The 20,210-nt window shown below is 36.3% G+C and overlaps 3 non-coding genes across 3 annotated transcripts; all 3 read left to right on the top strand.

Annotated features, from left to right (window-relative positions):
• Positions 1–13,456: 13,456 nt before the first annotated feature.
• Positions 13,457–13,586, top strand: LOC137002291 (small nucleolar RNA SNORA3/SNORA45 family). Its single transcript, XR_010891822.1, has one exon. It is a non-coding gene; the product is annotated as a small nucleolar RNA SNORA3/SNORA45 family (small nucleolar RNA).
• Positions 13,587–14,726: 1,140 nt separating this feature from the next.
• On the top strand, positions 14,727–14,857 carry LOC137002292 (small nucleolar RNA SNORA3/SNORA45 family). The gene has a single exon (XR_010891823.1). It is a non-coding gene; the product is annotated as a small nucleolar RNA SNORA3/SNORA45 family (small nucleolar RNA).
• Positions 14,858–18,139: 3,282 nt separating this feature from the next.
• On the top strand, positions 18,140–18,269 carry LOC137002290 (small nucleolar RNA SNORA3/SNORA45 family). The gene has a single exon (XR_010891821.1). It is a non-coding gene; the product is annotated as a small nucleolar RNA SNORA3/SNORA45 family (small nucleolar RNA).
• Positions 18,270–20,210: the final 1,941 nt, after the last annotated feature.

Here is a 20,210-nt window from a genome sequence, read left to right as displayed (position 1 = left end):
TCATAGAGAAATGCTGGGAACATGAAAAAGAAAAAGAAATCAATAGCTTTGGACTGAATGTAGGAAAAAGAAGCCTAGAACAATAAATATTATAAATATTAGTCCTACAGTGGCATTACCATCAACTCCTCCTTGGTTTTTACCTAAACCAGATATAGATCTGACATTGCAAAATAAGTTGAAAACAAAGGAGACCATCATATTAAAGGAGTAAAGCAGCATTTAAATCAGGAATATTACAATATTCACTGATGGATCAAAGAACCCAGACCCCGGACATACAGCAGCAGCAGTTTACATTCTTCATTTCAAATATTCAATTAAAAGGAGAATTACAGATCTTGTGTCAGGCAGAAATGACTGGAATTTTAATGGCACTTCAGAGTGGTGAAAGAAGTTCCTCCTGTGCATTTAGTGATTCATATTCAGCTTTAATGACTTTAAACAGTGGGAAATCAACATCCAGGCAGGATATCTTGCATGGATTTCTACAATATCTTTACAGAATATGCAGAATAGGAGTGAATATTTCCTTTATGGGTTCCAGCATATGTGGGGGTAGAAGGTAATGAGCTATATGGAAGCAGAAAGGATGACTCTGCAATATCTAGGCTTTGAATAGGGCACACATCCCTTTATTCACTGTTCATCAAAGGGAAAAGAGAATCTGAAATCTGAGAATCTGTGGCCTGCCAGAAACAGTTTAATGTGTTGATTCAATGTACCAAATATGACAGAGACAGAATTAATTTTAAAGAATCATTAAGCCATGTACGAATTAATGACATCAGTGTATATTTCGAAAAGCTCAAAAGGAGTCAAGGGTTTATAATAATTTAATTTGGTATCTAAATGAAACAGGATTGTTAAACAGAATAATAGTCTAGGAAGGTTTTCTTTCTTTTTTTTTTTTTTTAGCTCATTCCCAGTTCCCAGTCAACGCATCTCACTCCTGTCCAGTTGGTGGCGGTAAATGCACCATTTAAGCTGGTTTGCTAACCCCCATAAAACATCTAAAGAAGAAGAAGAAGTAGAATACATTAGGAGGGTTCGCAGACTGGAAGTTCTTTTTCTGTCTCGGCGAGGTGTGGTGTTTGTTCGGCACCGGAGACATGTAAGTGAGAAGTAACGTTTCGTTTTTAAAAATGTTGGACTAAATGATCATTGATGCTTAATATACTTGTCTAACAGTATTTCGCACACATTAATCGAACTCTACAATCTGTTCGATGGATTAAATGTTGGGATATGTTCAAAAGTCTTAATTATCGTTTCAAGAGGTCTTACATTTTGGAATACGAATCGCGATACGACCGATGTGTTTATTAAAACTTGTTAAAACTGATTTATTTAAATGTGAGATTTCAGAGCAGTTCGCAGTCAATGATTGGCCTAATACCACACATTTATTAGGGTGACCACCTGGTTGCCTTGTTGCAAGAAATGTGAGTTTGCGGGACACGTGAGGATATATTTGCTACTGTTAAACCATGTAAATATTTATTTACATTAGTTGGAAAGCCTACCATTAGGTTAGATGAAAACATCAACGTTTCAATTGGCCAATAAGCTGTTAATTTTAACGGGGCTGCATTCAATTTGCACAGGTTCGATTGACATTTTACAGGACCCTTCAGTCTGCTAAATAAATATGAACTGCGTAACAGGCTCGTATTTTATTTTTTTTTTACACTTCCGACTCGTAAGTAAAAAATAGATTAATAATTAAAATACAGACACTGCTTCCAATTTCGGGACTGTCACTACACATATGGGTCAGTGACGTATTTTCGACAGGTCAATTTTAAAATGCAAAAAAATCTATTGCAATTTTTCAAACATTAAGAATGTTGTGTACACATTCATATTCATTTTAAATTAAATGATTTTAGTTTTTTTTTTGCCTTAAATCACGGTTGCACCACATGACTTATCTTAAAATTAATTCTTAACATGCTTAAATTTAAGTTCTCAGTAATTAAAGTGTTTAGAAACAAAGTATTTGCAGTTCTTTTGAGATTAAAGAATTACTTTATATTTTTGTTCTATAACTTCAGAGTTGCCGCCTTAAATGTAGTTAACAGACTTATTTTTCCTGTAAATTGCATAAAACTGATAATTTAAAAAAATACCATTCACTTAAGCATACTGTATCAGTGATTCATATTTCAGCCACAGAAATTAGATATTTTGTTTTTAATTTAATAGTTATTGCTGCTATTTGTTGCACCACATGTGGTGGTGCTCCAAATGAGACCACCTTAAATATCATTAAATCTATTTAAAGAGATCAATAAATGATGATACATTTTTTACAAAAATAATTTAAACCAGATTTTATTAATTTCACAGAATTTATGAACTCAAACATAAAAAAAAATCACATTGCAAACATAAGTGTGCCCTTTCATTTTTAAGCTATTAAAATGAAAGGGTGCACTAACAAATAATAATGTAGATGCAGGTAGATAAATAAAGGTATTGCATAAAAGTAAAATTTGGGGTCAGTGTTTTTTTTTATACTTCATCAAGGACACATTGGGCCTAAATTGATCAAAAGTGACAGAAAAGACATTTATAATTTTACAAAAGATTCTATTTCAAATAAATGCTGTTCTTTTGAATTTTCTATTCATCAAAGAATAGATTGGGCATCAGTTTTGAGCTGAAAGTTGTTTAAATTTTATGTTGACGTAAGTTGTTAGTCTGATATAATAACGTGGGAAATGAGCAGCGGTGTTGACTGTCTCTGCCTCTGTTCATGACCACTCCTCAAGCCCCAGTTGGCCTGCTTTGGACCAAGGTATTCGGCTTGCCATATAACACTGGCCGTCGGCCCCGGTCAAGCCCCGGAAGTGACAGTGGAAAGGTGACTGTTCCTGGCATGTATTGGCATGCTTGCTTTTGGCTCTACAGTGGAAACTAGGGGTGCAACAGTTCTGTTTAAAAAAAACAACAAAAAAAAACATACCGTTCTCAACTTAAGATTCGGCACACACTTGCACTGCAGTCCATCTCGAATGACAATGAATCTGTAGGCTAATATGGTTTGTTGAAAATGGCAATGTATAAAACAGACAGACTTCGGGTAATGTATGTTTCAGTCGATGAATACGCATTCTGGCTTCCCAAAACGTTACGACAACGATCAAAAGCGTGGACAAAACTGTCACTCTTTGTAAACTTTGTTCACTGCGAGTGCCGTATGTTCGAATACACCGTCATCACCCGGTGTTGATAGCAAGTGAGATATGAACCGTACTCTTTGCTATCTGTGTTTAAAACATAACCATAAAAAAAATGGACGTAGTATCCGTGATATCACCTGTAGATTTCTGAAGAGTATTTTAAGTGAAAATGCAGCCATTGCCATCTTGGCATCGCGTGTCAACAGCACATTTTGTCCTTATTTGTCCATGTGTTAAATCCATGAAATATCGATATATTGTCCATTGTTTGCGTCATATTTAACGATCTGCTCTCCATCATCGTTCTTCAAGAAATGATGCAATCTGAGACTCTCACAAACAAATGAGCCTGTGTCCAAAGTATAATATTTCAAAATAGTGCAGCAGTTTGTTATAATATCCACAGCAGTGCTGCTGTGTCTTGAGAGGCATATTCTCCAGCCATTGTCATAGTAGTTAAATCCGACGAACAAAACTTTTAGCTAATGCCAAGGCAATCCAATGTGTGTTCTGTTTATCTTCCTCATGTGTGCACATCTACACAGACGAACATCTCGACCATAAGCACAGCAAGCCATATTACTTGATAGTTGTATGAGATGATCCAGAAAAAAGCACAAACACGTCAGAGATGCCAAGTTCAGCGGCTGGAATTAGCTGATGATGGCTCTCAGACAGCAGTGCAATCCACCTGTCAAGTGGCCACTCTCTTAATTCTGAAGAATTTTAAGGCTTAATATAATTTAAACGGATGAGTTATAAAAAAATCCCCCCCCCCTCAAAGGCAAAATTAACTATATAGACCAAAACCACAATATGGCTGTGAACGTAAATTTTTTTTTTTCTTTTTTTTTTTTTCTCCTGCTGTAAAGTTGGGCATTTTAACATGGGACTCAGTGAGATTCTGCTCTTTTGGAGCCTGTCCCTAGCAGCCAGTCAATGAATTGCAGTTTGTCACTTCCGTATTGGCTTCAAGAGAAACTGGGGGAGGTTGCTGCTTGGTTTTAAACTAAACTCATTTAAACCTTGCTAATTTAAACATTCATGGGCAAGACGTGAAAGGACTCTTGTGCACTATAAGATTTGCGTGTACACGCGGCTCATCCAAATGACAAAGAAATCACTCACTGCTCTTGATTGAATAGCTCTTTTAACTTCAGTAATGATTGATCTTTAATTTATACAGTGAAGATAATATGCAGTGTTATTTTATATTTGAGTACTTTTATTCATTTTCTGTACCTGAGAACTTATGTTAGATACCTGGAAAAACCTGAAAAGCACTGCTTATTTTATTTGAACATTTGCTCTTGTATTGATTTCTGCTGTTGCTTGTAGTTTGATTTCTTATTTTCCTTATTTTTATTTGACAGTAGTCCTATTTTCCCTGAATATAGCACATACCGAACCAAAACCATGATACAAACCGAACTGTGAGTAATGTGAACAGTTGCACCCCTAGTGGAAACTCTGATATTGGGGCTAAAGACCAAGTGTATGAGAACTTCCGATTGCAATCCGATTTGGATTCTGATCACCGTATGAGGCAGAAATGTATTTATATGCATTCCTAAAGGTTACCTACTTATACTAACGATTGATATAATAAATGCACATAAGATTATGGAAAATACCAGAGACTGCTTGATGATTATTGTATATTTATTTGATTTAGTGTTTCATCTGGATCTTCCCTGTGCCTTTTATACCGAACAGTGTTGCCAAGTCTGTGGTTTTCCTCTGGAATTGGGCTACTTTTACACCGTTAACTCTGTCATATAACTCAAAACTCCTGTTTTCTGTCCATGAACTCCCTCTGTTGTTCTGGCTGAAAGGATGATTTGTATAGTGAGATGGAAGAGATCGCTCAAACCTCCTCAGTTGCAAAATTTTGTGGGAAAAAAAAAAATAGAAATGCTCATTCTTTCTAAAGAAATGTGATGTAAACCTATATTTGATCAATAGTTTTCTGTATATTTGAGCCTTTGGACTTAAAAGCCTTAAAGGGTTTGTTCACCCAAAAATGAAAATTCTGTCATTAATTACTCACCCTCATGTCATTCCAAACCCGTAAGACCTTTGTTTATCTTCGGAACACACATGTTGTTCCAAACCGTAAGACCTTTGTTCATCTTCGGAACACAAATTAAGATATTTTTGATAAAATCCGTGAGCACTCTGACTTCTCCATAGACAATTTAACTACCACTTTCAAGGCCCAGAAACGTACTAAAGACATAGTTAAAATGGTCCACGTTAGGGCTGCACGATTAATCATAATCGAATCGAAATTGTGATTTGGCTTAGTGTGATTATGACATTGCAAAGGCTGCGATTTTTAATTATATAAATATGTACACTGTGTGTTAGTGAAGAGCTGCTCTGTGATCAGTAGTAAATTATGCTCCATCTGAGAGCAGCTGCATTAGAAAAAGCATCACACGTCAAATATACAAACTTTCCAAACATGAGAAGCTTTTATGAACTTTTCTAACAAAAGACAACATTAAATGTGCTTTTAGTCCAAACTCACTTCATAACGTAAGTTGAGTGTCAAAATGCTATTTTGATTAGCATTATAATTTGGATTATAAATATACTTTATTACGGAAATACCCCAGAAGGCTTGAAAACCTATAAACCATGTATTGTTGTAATTGTCTATTTTATTCATGTTTAATGAATCAAAGCGTTTCTGCCTTTTTATTCAGCCACAGCGATAGCATGATGCCCATTGGGGATTTCCTGGAACAGTGTTTGTTATTGCGTATATTTGGAGTATTTACTCAAGGGCGCCCTCCGGCGTCCATTATGAAACAGACATGTTTAGTGCCAAGTAAAGCTCACTCAATCCTATTCAGGGAAAAAAAAATTGGAAAAAAAAAACAAAACAATTCCTCTCTCTAAAGAACTTTGAGGGAAACAATCTGTTTTTCTCCAGCGTACATATGTGTACAGGTTTTTTTCCACAGTGGATGCATAAGAGGCACGTAGTTCATATTAAATGCATGGACTTTGAAATGCATGGGTAATTTTGCATAACTCCTGACAAAAATAAAGAAATTGAGACAGATTTTTATCATATATTATTTGATAATACATCCTTAGGCCTTTTATAATGATTTATAGCCGTACTGCTTGCATGTTAATGGGGAACCCCACATTTTGTCAAACAAGTTTTAAATATTATTTTCTAATTATTATAGTTATATTTATAATTAAATACTAATGTTAAATACTTTAAAGGGATCCCTTGGCGTTAAGACTTGTATGGCTTAATATAACGTAAATAATGTATCTTAATGAAATATGTAATAGAAAACCCATGAAAGATTTACGTTATTTAAAAAAAAAAAATCCATAACATATTTGGACAATGGGCGGCGCCACTTTGTTTGCGTTCTATGTCGATGACGTCAAATGGTTGCACTCTGTCAGCTACTTGCATTACTCTATGGCTATTTTTACCGCAACACAACTCTGAATATAATATATGATGCCACACTGTGCAGCTTCTGGTTGTAATTTTCAGTTGATGAGCCGTAAGAGAAGCAATGCAAGTCTTTACTGCTTTTACTAGCGATAAGAGGAGAAAAGAAATGGGAAGTTGTGAAGAATGTGGCACTTTAAATCCGATCACTCAAACCACTTCAGGAGGTGGCCTGGGACACATTCCAGTCAAAACTGAACAGGTCTAAATGCATCTCGTTGAAACCACATGTATATAGCGTTATTTTACTGTCAAATGTGGAGAGCACATTATTGTGACGCGAGAGCATATCAATGTAATGCGCGAGCGCAAATCTGTCCGCTCGCGTGCAGATTTCCTCTGCTCTCGCGCAAATCTGGACACGCGCGCTCAAATATAGTGCTCTCTTGTGAACTGCCTCTCCTCTCGCTCAGATTTTGCGTGTGCACTCTCAAACTGTTTCCTGTGCGCTCAAACTGCACATGTGCGCTCACAAATCTCTCCGTGCTCTTGCAGAAATTAATGCTTTTGGATTAAACGCTGTCAAAAGTTATAAACCAATCAGAAGAGACGACTGAGCCATGAAAATGATACGTGGAATCTTATTGGCTGAGAGTGAACTGTGCCTGGAATTCTTTGGACAAAAATATATATTTTATTTCTTTACAATTTAATAATATTTATCAAATGTAACCTAATCTAACTGCATCACATTACAGGTCAAACCCCTATTTATCTAAACAAACAAAAATGTTTCTTAAAGTTATTGTGGTCATACGTTTTGTGTTGAATTTTTTAAAAAAAAAAAGGGTAACATTTTACAATAAGGTTTTTATTTGTTAACATTAGTTAATGTATTATCTAACATGAACTAACAGTGTGCAATACATTACTGTAATTACTAATCTTTAACGTTAAAAATACAGCTGTTTGACTATGGTGGTATGTGATCTCCACATTAAGTATTAAGGGAATGATGATTTGACCTGATCTTGTTCGGTCTTAAATCAGAAGATGTTTGTTGGTAATACTTTACAATAAGGTTGCGTTAACATTATTTAACTGCATTAGTTAACATTAACTAATAATGAATTGCTCTTCTTCAGCATTTATTAATATTTGTTAATGTTAATTTCAACATTTACTAATACGTTATTAAAATCAAATGTTGTATTTGTTAACATTAGTAAATGCACTGTGAAGTAAACAACCAACAAATGGCTGTATTTTTAACGTTAACAAAGATTAGTAATTACAGTAATGTATTGCACATTGTTAGTTCATGTTAGATAATACATTAACTAATGTTAACAAATAAAAACCTTATTGTAAAATGTTACCTATTTTTAAAATAAATTTCAACACAAAACGTATGACCACAATAACTTTAAGAAACATTTTTTGTTTGTTTAGATAAATCGGGGTTTGACCTGTAATGTGATGCAGTTAGACTAGGTTACATTTGATAAATATTATTAAATTGTGAATAAATAAAATGCATATCTTCGAAAGAATTCCAGGCACAGTTCACTCCCAGCCAATAAGATTCCACGTATCATTTTCATGGATCAGTCGTCTCTTCTGATTGGTTTATAACTTTTGACAGCGTTTAATCCAAAAGCAAATTAATTTCTGCAAGAGCACGGAGAGATTCGTGAGCGCACATGTGCAGTTTGAGCGCACAGGACACGTTTGAGCATGCAGGAAACAGTTTGAGCGTGCACACGCAATATCTGAGCGAGAGGAGAGGCAGTTCACGAGAGCACTATATTTGAGCGCGCGTGTCCAGATTTGCGCGAGAGCAAAGGAAATCTGCGCGCGAGCGGACAGATTTGCTCTCGCGCATTACATTTATATGCTCTCGCGTCACAATGTGCTCTCGATATTTGACGGTAAAATAACGCCATACATGTAAACTTAACTCAAAAAAAATACAAAAAAAATGAAGTGTGAGAGCATGTTATAAGTTAAACAATGTTATAGCAGATATGACAGCGCTATGCAGCACGCATCACCGCAGATGAGCAGCTGATTTTCTATTCAGGAAGACAACGCGCAAACTGCCGCAAATCAAAGTCGCCGTGCTCTCTCTGATTGCGGTCTTGATTTTGGAGCTGATGATCAATAAAATGCAGCTCAATTTTGCTTTCGGTGACATGGTATCTGCATACAGGCCCGGATTAAGAACACATTGGGCCCTGGGGCTATAGCAACACTAAGGGCCCCCTTTCATATGATTGCCATGCCACAGTGTCTTGTACCACAAGAATTTTTTTTTTAATTATTATTATTTTTATATTTTTTAAAAATTCCTTTTATCAAATCATTTTATATAAGCACACTAAATATTCCATGCTATTAACATATTTTAAAAAATATTTAACATATAAAATATTTAACATATTTTAAAATTATATTGCATATATTGCTGACACAATAATTCTTTCCTCTGATTAACACAAAATAAACTATTTTGAAGAATGTGGGTAACCAAACCGTTGATGGTCCCCAGTGATTTCCACATTATATTTTTTTTTTTTCCTACTATGGAAATGAATGGGGACCAGCAACTGTTTGGTTACCCACATTCTTTAAAATATTTTCTTTTGTGTTCAACAGAAGAAAGAAACTCATTCAGGTTTAAAACAACTTGAAAGTGAGTATGTGATGACAGGATTTTAATTTTTGGGGTGAACTATCCCTTTAAGCACAAGGGTCCGCATGCTATTAGGATGCTGTCACTTTAAGACCTGCACGCGTCCGATTTTCTCAACTCACTTCAGACATAACCAACTGTGTTTATGTAAACCTTTTGTGTATTTGACAGTATTATAGCGCAATCAGACGCGAAAGATGAAGTCCAGTAGTCAGGTGCTGTTTGACAGGCTTAAGTGTGTGTGCACGCTTCGGGTGTATGGGGTTGGGGTCAGAAAAAGCGCATCTCAGAACAGCACACGAATGACAGGTTTAACTGGCTTTTAAAGCACATGCAAATAAAGAACTTGTGATTGCGAATAAGTGCAGTGTCCCGTGAGTAACTCTACCGCTGTGTTAACGTGTGATGTGAATGTGTCGAGGTCGAGATGTACGGATGCGGCACCAGAACTGCAACTGATAAAATGTACTTCAAAGGCAGAAAGTGGAGACAAGTCACACGACATTGGTGTTCGTCAAAAAAACAGTAGGAAAGTTAATTCGGGATTTTTACACGGGTGATGATGATGAGAGAAAAACACTGACATTCTGAATTCAAACGGCAATAAAATCAACCGACTCGTCCCTGTAAATGTTGAAAACACCTTACGTTTTAATGAGAAACAATTACTATCCGAATAGGGCTTAACTCGTAATAAAAATAATAACTTGATGCAGCTGCTATCTCACCTTTTTCAACGTGTAAAGCACGCAGATCGGCGACGGTGTCGGGTGAAGATAATTGTGAGCTGCCGCTGCACGCGGGGTCTTCCACTGGCTCGGATGTTTTATGTGAACCGAAGCAGTTAGTTTTGTAATTTTTGCTGTAAGATTAGCATCCCTTTTCTCCCTTTCAAGCTTATTTTTCATTTTTTGCGCAACACTATCACTTTTTTTAATCATTTTGAACACCAGCGAGGCTGAACAAGCAATAAAGGCCAATTTTCTAGTCTACATGCGATGCGATAGCATAATGCAAAGAGGCGTTTCCCGGTGTCATGTCGCGAATTGTAAAGTGATTTTGATTGGACAGTGATTTATCAGTCAGGCACATTTTCCAATCATTTTTTCTTGTTATTTATTAGACACAAATCAACCACCTTTGACTTGTCAATCTCATTTCCTCCAGCCAATCACGGGCCCCCTCTACCCGCGGGCCCTGGGGCTTCAGCCCCACCTAGCCCTTATGTTAATCCGGCCCTGTCTGCATATAGTGCGGGAATTGAAGATTAGGGGCCGTATTCACAAAACATTTTATCTTACCACTAAGAGTTCTCCTAAATGGCAGTAAAAGTTCTTAGCAGCTTTGTGAATAGGTTAAAAGAAAACTCTTAGCTGAGACCAACTTTTACTAAGGAATAGAAAGAAGTCTTAAGCTAAGAGTAAGGGCAGGGTTGACCTTGTTGCTATGGAGTATACACACCGTGATTGGCTGAGGAGTCAGCGATTTAATCATAGAAATATTGTAGAATGAGTGTCATGTTGCCATATTAAAATAAAGGTTTTAAAATACAAATGTTGCCCTATTCAAATAAATATTTTTTTTTTAATAAAGTCAAAATAAAATAATGTTACCATATTGTTGCCATAAAGTTTTTAAATATCACACATATCATAATCAGACTTTTTTTTTTCTTTTTCTTTTTTTGCCGTCTCATCGTAGATTTAAATCTATAAATCAAAATGTATTGCATTTATGAAGAAAAGGTTCAGCACTCAAGGCTCTCACTATTGCCTCAATGGTGTTCAGTGTCTTTGGGTGGATTAGGATTGTCTGTGATTTGTTCTTTAGTGATTTAGGAGTCCTCTTGACTACTCCTAATGTTTCACAGACCTATGAGCTAGTTTTAGCGCTAAAATGCTTTGTGAAATACTCTTAGAGCAAAAATTTAGGACTCCTAAAATTAGGACTGACACGCCCATTATTTTTAAGAGTTTCTCCTAAACCGGCAATTTAGGAGCTACTTTTAGCCTTAAGATGTTTTGTGAATATGGCCCCTGATATATTGGATATAACACATTTATGTGACCAAGTGTAAATGTAATCGTTTTTATAAATCCGATCGCTATCCGATCAGAGAAATTAAGTGACCAGGTGTAATGTTCTCTCCACTTTAGCCCTGATGCTCTGTATGTTTTGGTGCAATAGTAATCTAGTAACACACGTCTTAATATCCGTGGGGTTCCTTTTAAAACACGATCAGCCTTTTTCAATTTGAGCCAGAGCGCAAAATTAGTGCGGATGAAGATGTGCAATGACTCTGTGGCTATTCAAACTACTGTTGTATAGTGTGTAAAAATCGTCTGTCACCTGAATGTATACACGCAGTTAAATATGCTGATAAGATATGCGATCACGGATATCTCGTGCATCTGCGCACGCGAGCTTTGAGGCGGTCTGTCTCATCAAGGTGTTATCTCGATTGTTATCCTATAGGCAATCTCCATGACAGGCATGGTGGTTAAAGCATACACTTATATCCATCGCCAACTGTAAGCTTTTTCAGCTGTGGTCTACTAAAAGCCTCAAAGGCACCAGGGCTTGTGAAGAGAACAAAAACGCGGGTCTTTATGAAGTTTTATTCATCCACAATCTTCACAACTTCCCATTCTTATCGCTAGTAAAGCAATAAAGACTTGCATCGCTTCTCTTGTGGCTCATCGACTGAAAATTACAACCAAAGGCTGCACAGTGTGGCATCATATATTATATTCAGAGTTGTTTTGCGGTAAAAATAGCCATAGAATAATGTAAGTAGTTGACAGTGCAACCATTTGATGTCATCGACATAGAACGCAAACAAAATGGCGCCGCCCATTGTCCAAATAGGTTTTTTTTTTTTTTTTTTTTTTTAAATAACGGAAATCTTTCATGGGTTTTCTATTACATATTTCATTAAGAGACATTATTTACATTATACTAAGCCATACAAGTCTTAACGCCAAGGGATCCCTTTAATAATGAAAGTTATTACAACAGTAATTTCTTATTTGGTTTAATATTTTTATTTAGCAATAATGATGATAATAATAAAAATAATTAGTCAAAATAATATATTGGCACAATTTTGGGCCAAATTGTGCAGCCCTACAAACAAAACAAGCCTGGATATATATATATATATATATATTGCAATTAGATTTTTTTTTTTTTTCTCCAAATCGTGCAGCCCCTAGTCCACGTGTCTACAGTGGTTCAACCTTAATTTTATGAAGCAACGGAAATACTTTTTGTGCGCAAAAACAACTTTCTTCAACTATTTCCTCTCTTCTGTCGTTCTCCTATGCTGTTTACATTCAGTGCTTCCAGGTTCTTCGTCAAAATGGCGACTCAAGTGTGCAAGCTCACTTTTTATGTGTAATAAGGTTTGATTCAGCATGATTGATATGCACTTCTGACACAAGTTACTTTAACGTTTTTTTTTTTTTTTTTTTTTTTTTTTTTAAATTATTGGTAAGATATCAATGCTGGAGTCTTAATTCTTAAAGACCAAACATCCACTTCTCATGTTCTTTTTCCAATCTATTTTTCATTCAGCTAATGTACCTTCCCTGTGCTGGTGAAATGGTGGGGTTGTGTAACATTCTACAGAGGCGTGTTAAGGGTGAGCTTTAGGGTAGTGCTGCAGGGCTACTGGCCCAACAGTGGAAACACAGCTAGATTTTGGCCTTTTAGGTCCGAGGCTGTTGGCCTCGCCCGGCATGTTGTTAGTCCTACCTCGCACTGGCCCTACTGTGGAAAAGCGCCTATGATGACTTTGGGATACAAGGAGTTTAGGGATTACATTTGTTCTGAGTATGCTTTACCTGCTGACATGGGCAAATGTCACACCATTTAGAACGGTTTTTATTTTTTGTTTTTTCCCAAGAAAGATTTGAAGAATATGTTGGAGCTGGTTTTGCTCATGTCTTTGTTAAATAGTTCTTTTTTTCTTTTTTCCCCACAGCATGAACTAGATCTGCTCCAGTTGTGGCAGAGATACACTGAGATCAAGCTTTTTGCATCAACATCTGTCTCCAGTTCAGGAGACATTTGCCATGTCTCCACTCAACATTTGTCTTCAGTGCCAGTAATGTCTCTTTTTGGTTCTGTTTTCATATGACAAGCGAGACTAGAGTCACATCCTGATATTGATCATTGTCCTGGTGTGCTATAGTACTCGCAGAGTAACTCTCTGCTTATTCATTGGCTGCTGCTTTCCATTACCCAGCCAATCACCAGCTCAGAAACATGCTTAAAATTGAGGCTTTTTTCTGTTTCTGACAAAATATTGATAGGTCGTTATATCGTCATCCTTCCCTGTGCAATACGAGAATTGATATGCTGGCGCTAAATATCTATGTTTTAATTAATAAAATAAGGTGGTCTAAATAGATTTTGCTACTTCAAGGCAGCACTCAACACATGAATGAGGGAAACATGAACATAAGTTAACTAGCCTAAAGTTTTTAATGGTGGACAGCAGTGTGAGTAAAATAACAGGGGCCCCAGCCACGTTTAAGTACAATGTCTGGACTTAGGCTTTTATACCAAATGTAAACATCTTTGACATTCTTCACTGAGCGCTTACACAGATACACACAGGAGTGTTTGAAAGCAGCCATCTATCAGCGTATATCCGCTGATAGACACCTGCTTTCAAATGCTCCTATGTGAATCTGTAAGCGCTCTGTGAAGAGCGTTTATAGAGTCGTGTTTTCACCTGGTCACTTAATGTGAACCTGCACTTAACCTTTTCACTGGCATTTTGTTTTCATAGACATATATCATGATTAATAGGATTGTCTAGCAATATCGACTATCGCAGAGCCTTGTGAGGTACCCTATGATTCCCACCCTTAGTTTTGGCTGATTAAACTGAAAAATACTGGCTTTTAAGTCATTTTCAAATAATTACAAGAAAGGGCAAGTAATTTTTTACAGTGTTTCATAAAACAGATAAAAAAATAAATAAAAAAAATTATTACCTTTTGTCATGTCACACCTGGTTAGGACATTTAAGTTTCTCCATATTTTCCTGAGCCTTGCTTTTTGTTTTTGTTTTTTGTCTCAACTCATTTCTGATTAGATCAAAGAGTTTTTATTGTTCTACACATTTAGGATTACATCACTTAAGTTTGCCAAGTACCTTCCCCATTCTGGCTGTCACTACTCTACTAAACCATTTCCATAAGGCCTAGTGCCCCACTGTGGGGCACGTGACAAACTTGGATGATGCACGACACTAATGGTAGCTCTTGACCATAAACCTCAAGCATGGATTCTAGATCATCCAACTCCTTACAGGAGAGGTGGGTATGTTGACAGACTGAAGGTAGTGCTGCATGTTAATTTCAGTTTTAAATTAAAGTTGGTTTTAGAAAATTGTCTAAAGAGCGAGTCTAGAGTCACATCCTGATATTGCTCCATTGTCCTGGTGTGCTATTGTACTCGCATAGTAACTCTCTGCTTATTCATTGGCTGCTGTTTTCAATTGCCCAGTCAATCACCAGCTCAGATACAAATCCTCCAACTTTCTTGAACCTTGTTGCTATTGTGTACTAGTTTACTGGTTGAGCAAGTGTAATGTCTTGTTGCCTCTCTCAACCTCCTGCAGATGCTGGTGAATGCGGTCATTAATAGCATCCCCTGTATCCGTCAGGAGGCAGGCTGTAGAGGTGTCTTCCCTTTGCAGAATCAACCAGGTATAAACAACTATTACATAGAAATGGAGTATCTTTTCACTTTGAAAAAGAATACAGAAATACAGGGAATTCTCAGCATTTAACTGGTGAGAGAGGAGCTGTTTTCTGGAACAATGGGGTTGCAGAGTGTCTGGCCCATGAGCTCATCTGTGCCAAGGTGAATTTTGTTCTTACAGAAATCCTGATCAAGGCACATCCCTGCGTTGCCTAGACCAGGGGTTCTTTTCCATTCCAGGACCCACATAGACAAGTATAATCGGTCTCAAAATATTTAAGATGATAAACTGTACATTACTGTAAGCTTAAAGGGATAGTTCACCCCCCCCCAAAAAAATTGATGTTTATCTGCTTACCCCCAGGGCATCCAAGATGTAGGTGACGGTTTCTTCAGTAGAACACAAATGATGATTTTTTTTTTTTTTTTAACTCCAACCGTTGATGTCTGTCAGTCAAATAATGGGAGTGAATGGTCACACAATTTATAAGAGTAAATAAACATTCACAGACGAATCCTAATTAAACCCTGCGGCTCATGACGGCACATTGATGTCCTAAGACACAATCATCTGTATTTTTATATAATTTTTTACCTCTAAAATAACACTAGGTCCAACTGCATTCAGCATTCGCTTGGTGATGTCTGATCGCGCTCTGACAATGATGTCTAGCACTCATTGAAGTATATGCGCGAGACATCACTGCCGTCAGAGCGCGATCAGACATCACCAAGCGAATGCTGAATGCAGTTGGACATAGTGGTGTTTTAGAGGTAAAGAATTATATAAATACTGTTCTCGCACAAACCGATCGTTTCGTGTCTTAGGACATCAATGTGCCATCACGAGCCGCAGGGTTTAATTTGGATTCGTCTGTGCATGATTATTGATTCTTATAGATTGTGTGACCATTCGCTCCCATTATTTGACTGACAGTCTGCAGCGGTTGGTTAAAAATCATTTGTGTTCTACTGAAGAAACAAAGTCACCTACATCTTGGAAGCCCTGGGGGTAAGCAGATAAACATTTTCATTTTTGGGTGAACTAACCACTTTAATGTTTATCAAATGTTTTACATGACAGAAATGGAGTTTTTTTTTTTTTTTTTTTTTTTTTTTTATAGTACAACTAAAAATTAACTGGTAATATTTATTTTACAATTGCAAGAAAAAGTATGTGAACCACTTGCAGAATCTGAAAATGTGAATTTTAACAAAATAAGAGAGCTCATACAAAATGCATCTTTATTTAGTACTGTCCCGAGTAAGATATTTTGCGTAAATCTTTATATATACGACAAGAAGAAAAGCTGAATTTATTCAAATGGCCCTGTTCAAAAGTTTGTGAACCATTGATTCTTAATACTGTGTGTGGTTACCTGGATGATCTGATTTTGTTTTGTTTTTGTGATGGTGGTTCTTGAATCCCTTGTTTGTCCTGAGCAGTTAAACTGCCCAATATTCTTCAGAAAAATCCTCCAGGTCCTGCAGATTCTTCAGTTCTCCAACATCTTTTGCATATTTGAACTCTTTCAAATTTTTCTAAGGGACTCAGACAACTATTAAATGTTCAAACATTCACTGATGCTGTAGAAGGAAACAATGCATTAAGAGTCAGGGGTTAAACTTTTTGAATTTGAAGATCAAGGTAAATTGTATTTGATTTGTCTTCTGGAAAACATGCAAGTATCTTCTGTTGCTTCTGTAGAGCAGTACTAAATGGGGAAATTTTTTTTTTTTTTTAAACAAAATACGAAATTTGGACTTTCATCCTGTTAAAGTTTTCACCCCCCCCCCCCCCCCAGCTCTTAATGCATCATGTTTCCTTCTGGAGCTTCAGTTAATGTTCAAACCTTTTTTTAATAGTTATGTTTGAGTCCCTCAATTGTCCACAGTGTGAAAAAGATGGATCTCAAAATCATACGGTCACTGCTGGAAAGAGTTCAAATATGCTAAAAAATTTGCAGGACCCAGAGGATTTTTCTGAAGAATATTGGGCAGTTTGGCTGCTCAGAACAAACAAGGAACTCAAGAACAACCATCACAAAACAAAAAAACTGTCATAGATAATAACAATAAACTGTCATCCAGGTAACCACACACCGTATTAAGAACCAGTGGTTCACAGACTTTTGAATGGGGCCATTTTAATTCAGCTTTTTTTTTTTTTTTTTTTTTTTTTTCTCTGGTCGACTATAAATAAACATTTTATGTAAAATATTTTACTCAGGACAGTACTAAATAATAAAAAAAAAACAACGTGCATTTTGTATGATCTCTTATTTTGTTAAAATCATTCACATTTTCACAGATTCTGCAAGTGGTTCACATACTTTTTCTTGCAACTGTATATAAAATGTCCATAACTTTGAACACATTCACTCTGGTCCAGATGTGAACTGTAATTAATGCTTCGAGTGTTGTTAAACTCATTGCAGTGTTCAGTGAAGAAAACTCCATGCTTATTCCATGCGTACATGTGAAATGCTTTTTACAGACGGTTTCCTTATGTGTTTGGTAGGTAGCCAAATGCACACGAAGGAACAAAAACTATGCACTCTTTGTAGTCTGTTTCTGAAAGCAAACGTGCCGAGTTGAACAGAGATAAATGAACAGACCTGAAATGGTCTTTTGTACCTTTTTAAAATCTCTGGTGTAATGCAATCTCATGCAGAATGCAGCACAGTGATTGGAGTGAACGAGTTTGTAATAATAATATAATAATAATGCAGACTGCGATGCTTAAGGAACTAGTCATTCTGAGACCCTCAGTGTTATTACAAGTTGCACCTGCTCTTTAAAATTCACATGTATTTATATAATTAAATCACAGCCTTTGCAACTCAAATCTCACAAAGCAATATCACTATTTCTATTTAATGTTGGTATATTTTGCAGCCCTAGACTAAACTGTGTTTGTGTGTCATTCTCTGAAACACAAATTCAGCTGCAGCCAGGTGACTGTAGGCGACCCATGTTTCCCAATCTATGACCCACAGTATGAAAACCCCTGGCCTAGACTACAGTTACAATGATGTTTTAAGAAAATGAATTGCTTATCTTCAGCTGATTATAATTTCTATGTTTGCAATCATTGTTTTGATGCAAAGCGAGACTAGAGTCACATCCTGATATTGTTTGTTGTCCTGGTGTGCTATAGTACTCGCAGAGTAACTCTTTGCTTATTCGTTGGCTGCTGCTTTCTATTGCCCAGCCAATCACCAGCTCAGAAACATGTCATCTGCTTGTTTGACGTTATAGATTTTATGGCATCAGATGATGTGTAACCTGTTCTGTATTGTCTTAGGGATCATCAAACACCATCAAGAAAGATGACCTGAGAAAACGTTGTGATGCCCAAATTTTTTTTTTTTTTTCCCCAAATCTGTTGCTTTCACAAGACCAAAATTTGAATAAACTTATGATTGTCAATGTGTCATATCATTATTTTTGATATCTACAATATCTGAAGAGGAAACACCCATCATTTTCAAACCCTGTTGTTTGACAAATGTGTTTATGCATATATTTTTGTTGTAATTTAACATCACATTGTCCAGGTAAAAAAAAAAAAAAAAAAAAAAACACTTCTTGCATGACCAAAAAAGAAACTCTGATTACATTTAAGTGAATGTAATGTTATATTAAAACCAAATCTATACACAAGTTTAAGCATGTTTCCCTAATGCAGTAATATTTTCACTGGTCAGTTTTGGTCAACTGACCCTTCCCAGGATCCCAGGACCCTGGGAAGGGTCAGCTGATCTGTGCTGAACTGTGAAATTTTTCACAGATCAGAATAGTGATGTTAGTGACCCTGGGAAGGATCATCTAACCAAAACTGACCTGTGAAAGTTTTCACAGATTAAAGTTCGTGACCCAGGGAACCGTAAGCTGACCATTATATTTATATATATATATATATATATATATATTTATTTATTTATTTATTTGTAATAGACGTTAAATATGAAGAACGCCTTTCTTTCACATTCCTTACTGGCGGACTTACTAAGGGGTTTACGGACAAGAGATTGCGGTGAAAAAATTCCCAGATCAAGCTGGTGAAGATGACACTGGTTTCATTCCTCTAAGTGTCCAACTTTTGGAGCTAACGTTATAGCCATTATAAAATTAAGAGTCGCTATGAAAAAAAAAAAAAAACTTGATTTCGGCTCAAAGGACAGCGTCGCCTTAATTCACAAATCATGGAGAATGCTATTCGGTATTATTTGCATATTACGTTTTGCACTCGGCTATCAAAAACATATGCTATGGTAACATTTTGCTAATATACATTTCATATGATCAAGGAAAGATACCATATAATCACAGAGGTAAAAATATTAACAAAAGTACTTAAAGTATACTGTGGGTAATGTAACTTAACCAATCTGATGCGGTTGTTTAACTTTATTGCTATAAAACTGACGAGAAACGCAGAGAAATGTCGACGCTGTCCTCTCCAGCAGCTTGAATGCTTTCCCGGTTGCCATGGCAACTCTAACAGCCACCAGCACTGACGTAACCATAACAATAAAAAAGGTTGAGTTAAGAAACTTTGTTATTGTGTGTTATTTATATTTAAATGTTTTTTTTTTAAATGAATATTTTACAAAGCGGTATGCTGTATGTCAGGAATACTCAAAGTTTAAGGATCTGGATTTTTTTTTTCTCGAAGTTTTTTTTTTTTTTGAAGTTTTGGAATAGTCAATGCAGTTTTCTTTGCTGCAAATTGAGGAGAGGTGCTTTTGGTGCTTTTTTCATGGAGAATAAATGCATATTTTTCCATCCACTAATTTTTAAGCACACCGTTTTCGTTATCAACTTTATTTCATTTTGAATTGACGAATTGAAACAGCTCACATCAAACACTAAAACATCCCAGGATTCAAAGGTCTTAAGGTAAGCCAACATGCTTAAAATAAAACACTTTACAGAACCGTTTTTAATCGATATTGATGTGCTTTTCTTAAATCACAGATTAAACAAGATTAAACCTTCGTAATGATAGAACTACGTCACTGCGCGTTGCATTCTGGGTAGTCGCCGCCATGTTTTAGGTCACGCTCAGGAGCGATAGACAGTAAAAGAAATGGACACAGCGACCCCATTGAAACTCAATTGAGACAAGTGAAGCCCATTTTTAGCGATTTTTAGCACTTCCGTTTCTGACGCG

Source organism: Chanodichthys erythropterus, chromosome 15 (genome assembly GCF_024489055.1).
Source record: "Chanodichthys erythropterus isolate Z2021 chromosome 15, ASM2448905v1, whole genome shotgun sequence".
Classification (NCBI taxonomy): Eukaryota; Metazoa; Chordata; class Actinopteri; order Cypriniformes; family Xenocyprididae; genus Chanodichthys; species Chanodichthys erythropterus.
This window is presented reverse-complemented; position numbering and strand designations above follow the sequence as displayed.